The sequence below is a fragment of the Sitodiplosis mosellana genome, unplaced genomic scaffold (assembly GCF_009176505.1).
Source record: "Sitodiplosis mosellana isolate CC-2019 unplaced genomic scaffold, AAFC_SMos_1.0 Smas_scaffold_2163, whole genome shotgun sequence".
Lineage (NCBI taxonomy): Eukaryota > Metazoa > Arthropoda > Insecta > Diptera > Cecidomyiidae > Sitodiplosis > Sitodiplosis mosellana.
In genome coordinates this window covers 1-4,573 of record NW_022597405.1, presented here as the reverse complement: position 1 = coordinate 4,573, position 4,573 = coordinate 1, and the positions used below count along the sequence as shown (strand labels likewise).

General features: G+C 32.8%; 1 long non-coding RNA gene across 1 annotated transcript; it reads right to left on the bottom strand.

The window, feature by feature from the left end:
* Positions 1-3,010: 3,010 nt before the first annotated feature.
* On the bottom strand, positions 3,011-4,438 carry LOC129571367 (uncharacterized). The gene is made up of 5 exons (XR_008688261.1): positions 4,362-4,438; positions 4,197-4,285; positions 3,559-3,997; positions 3,382-3,467; positions 3,011-3,170 (listed from the first exon to the last, which is right to left on the bottom strand). It is a non-coding gene; the product is annotated as an uncharacterized LOC129571367 (long non-coding RNA).
* Positions 4,439-4,573: the final 135 nt, after the last annotated feature.

Here is a 4,573-nt window from a genome sequence, read left to right as displayed (position 1 = left end):
GATTTTTTTAAAGTGTAACATCGGTATGTAGTAAGTGTAACAACATAACGATGTTACACTTTAAAAAAATCTTTTTTGTTGTTACACTTTGAAAAAATTCGATTTTGTTGTTTCATTTCAATAAATTTTTTATTTTTGTTTCACTTATATGTGTTGTGAATAGAAGTTGCGTTTTCATTCTCGGACATTCATTTAATTTCGATAGTCTTCCAATGATGAGTTTGATGATGCTGATGTCAGCGTGTACTTTTAGCTTTATTTCAATGTTCATTATTTTGTTTCAATGTTCATTATTATCATACAGTTAGAGGAAAATTTTAAAATCAAATAAATAAATAAAAAGATACGATGATTTTTTATTGATATACACTGAGAAAACTGAGTTGTTTTTACGTAGCAAAATGTTTGAAAATGTCAAATTCCAACACATGTTGGGTTTTTCGCAACAAATATTTTTTCCATATTGACTCAAGTATTTGTCAAATTAGACACCAACTCCCTTACATCGTGTCTAATGAAAATTGGCGCCTAATTTGAAAATTAGATCTCTTTTTGTTCTCCATTTTTTAATTGATCACATGTTTGGTCAAACGAATGATTCAATAGTAAGCGACTCTAGTGTATACCATTGGTAGTGTAGTGCCAAAGTTTCCACCAAATGAAACGATTCCAACGATCGATGCAATGTCAGTTGGATCGGGAAAACATGCAAGGGTCCTCCTGAATCAAACAGCATCGCGCGCCAGGAGATCAAATTTTTTCAACGATTCCTTCACTTTACAAAAAGTTTTTTTTTCAATGCTTAGGTTTACTATATATACTGTCGAATTTCGATTTTAAATTTAAAATTTCAATTTCACTCACTTTGGGCTTTATTTAAATGTGACTTTATCGGCTTTAAACTAAACTTAATCAACGTTCATTGACTTTTATGTTTCCATAGATCAGTTAACAATAGACATTTTTGTACAAACTTCATTCAAGAAGATGGTTTTAATAATTCTTAAAAATGACCACGCGATCCAAAATCTGCTAAATCGTTCCAACAATTTACTCTGTCTTTATTCTATTCATACCGATAACCGAGCTAACGGTTTGTTTAATTTATAAAAAAAAATTGTTTTGGTGTGGAATACCAGTTTTTTGCGTCATCATCATTCAATCTAAGATAAAGAGGATAAATCCAATGCAAATCTTCGATGGCTAACAGATGGACGATATAATTCTAGTTTGTGTCTACCGTTCAACCGAATACGTGTGTTATGTATTTTACTCTTTGTTGCATTTGTGTTTGATACGTGTGAATGGTGCATAGCAGTTAGACCGGTTTTAACCGGCACTCATTTTTATGCAAAGATGAATCGAAGAGCAGTATCATGATACGGTAGATTATTTTTGCATCTGAACCATGATAATTTCAACAATACAGCATTCACAACGATTCAAAGTGACTCATTTGATGGTCCAACGATAAAAAGTTTTGAACTAATCAAAAAATCAAAAGTCAAATTTAAAATAGATTCAAAATGTGTTTCATTTATTCTTTCTTTCAAAGTTATTTGTTTTATTTTTGAATATTCCGTGATTATGAGTACTATTATTATTGAAACTGAATGAAAATGCATCTTTGAGATTTATTTCAAGAATTTTTTATTTTTTATCGTAAAAGAAACGGAAATTCGAAAATCCATTAAATAAATGAAATGCAGAAAAAGTACGGTAACGAACGAAACAGCACCAACGATGGATGCAATGTCTGTTTTGTCGGAGAACGCTTGCATAGGACCACCAGAATCACCTCGACAACCATCTCTTCCTGCAGAATAAAATGAATATATTTTTGAAAATGAAACCATTTTTATTCATATTAATTTCTGTGGAAACAGATGAATGAAGCGAAATATATATATATATATTGAGCTTACGTTCATAAGCAGGGCCGAAGAAAATATTTATTTAAATAAAAAATATTTGATTAAATATTTTGGCGTTTTTTGAGAAAAAAATATTTATTTAAATAAAATATTTAAGTAAATATTTGGCCGTTTTTGCCTCTCAAAATCAATATTTTGAACAAAAATTCATTGGTCAAGTGATTTTAAATCATATTCTTTTCATACCACAAAGTCGATATGACACGAATATACTCAAATATAAAAGTTGCAGTCAAAACAAGTCAGCGCTATTGTTATTGTTTATGCCGAATTTAATTTGAAATGAATGAGATAAGAAGTACGTGAATTACAGATCGAATTGATTTCCCACTTGTAATATGTATTGAGTATTTTTGTTGTATAAGTTTTGATGTTTCGTTTGAACTCGCAAAATTCAGGATGCAGGCGATGCAAAATCGATAGGAAAGGCTCAAACCGCTATCGCAAAGCCGAAAAATTTGAAACGAGAATTGACTTTTATCAAGAACAACTTTTCTTGCATTGTCACAAACATCACAAATTATTGAAGCTCTTGAAACATTTGAATTTGTTCGCAACAATTTACAACAAATTCGTGGGAAATCGGGATTTCTTGACAAAGCTCGCAACAAGGGGTTTTCAGAAAATGAAAGAAATCTCAGTAATTTTGAGCACAGGAAAGAGCAACAAAAATGATGAATTTGTTGAATCATTAACACCGAACGAATTGAGTGCATTTAAATTAGCGCCAATAATATCTTGTGATGTCGAACGAACATTTTCGCGCCATAGGGCTGTATTGAGCGACAATCGTCGATCATTGTACAAAAATTTGAAAAAAATTGTTGTCGTATTTTGTAACCAGTTGCAATAGTGAAAAAGATATATCAATAAATAATTTATTCCAATAAATTCTTGAAAAAAGTATTGATTTTCATCTTAAATATTTTATATTTATCATAAATATTTTTCCGTTTTTTGAGATTTAGCCTAAATATTTCAGGCCTTTTTCTGAGATATTTAAATAAATATTTCGCCTGTTTAGCGTAAATATTTTCTTCGGCCCTGTTCATAAGATATACTGCCCCAGCCGGTAACAGTAAGGTTATCGTCTGATAACTCATCACCTAAATCCGTTTGAAAATGCGCCGGTCGAATGTTATCTGTGAATTCATCTCGTTCGGCATGTTGAAGATGTGCAATAGCATCCTGAATTGTGATATCAATCGGATTGGCGTCATTTGTAAGCAGAGTCACCTAATTGATAGTAGTAAGAGAGGAATGTAAAAATATTCTTATTAAAGTGAAATTCAAGTTTATAAACTTGTTCCAATGAAAAGTGATCAGAAAAGGGATCTCTTCCACAGTCATAAGTAAATATCCTATTAAGGTCTTTATAATTACTAGCATATGAAAAAATTGTCATTTCATTCCCTGGACTAAAGTTAGAATATTCTCAAAAAATTACCATCAATTGAAATTCTCCAAGATTATTTTGAATCAACCATGCATTCCAGTGTACATCTGCCGGTAGTGGTGAGTATATCTCAAACGCTGAAATAGTATTATAGTAACCACATCACCAATAAAGTCTACATAGTAATGCGTCATTCGATTTGATTTGTGATTCATTCAAAGTAATTACCGGATTCGGCTTCATTGCCTGCGATTAGTTTGGTGTCAGACCCTAGGGGCTTCTATGTCGGTTTGGCATTCGAATTTTTATTCCCAAATTCGCGCTCAGTGCCATGCATTCGCAACGCTGCCATATGATTTCTATGTAAACATTCGCACTCGCATTCGTATAGCAGTCGTATTTCGCTGTTCTCGAACGTTCTCACGAATGCAAGTGCGAATGTTTACATAGAAATCATACGGCAGCGTTGCGAATGCATGCACAAACACGAATGAACGAATGAATTATGTAGTCACAAGTTCGCTGTCATAGCCGCATTCGTCGCATTCGCAAACATTCGAATTTTTGTTCTGTAATGCGAATGCATTCGCAGCATTCGCGAGAGATAAATCCCCTTAGGTCAGACCTATATGACGTTGGTTTTGTTATTGATTGGCCTGGCGTCATGCTATCAATTGGTAGCGAATCATTTTTATTACTAATAGTTCAAACTAACATACAGACAGAACACTGTCTGTGGAATTGTGTTCAAGGGACAAATACGGTATTTGAAACGCCATTTCAATGCATTGAGCCATGCAAAATGTGACTAAATTCAAAATGAAAACTAAATCCGTTAATCTCTTATACAGAATTTAAGTGCTTACATGAAAATGATGACAGTAATGGGGACAAAGTTGGTATTTGCTTGCGGGTACGTTGTATTTCGGTTTGGTGATGATATTTTTAAAGCGCCCTGCCAACAAACAATATCAAGATAACTGATACGAAAACAGATTGATGAAATTTCACTCTATAAACCGGAAAATTACAATAAATGAACACGAACAGCCAACAATGTTATCGTATCCCAAGCTTTTTTCTATTGATTCAAAACGAGTAGTATTTTTATGAGAACCTTTGTTGCCACCACTTAATATGCTTGAGCTTTCCACTGAAAATGGTTGGAAAAATTCATTAAGAGAAATTTTTTACGTCATAAAGTACATTTGGCCGCCGGCGGCCAAGAGTGATTTTCGTCGGC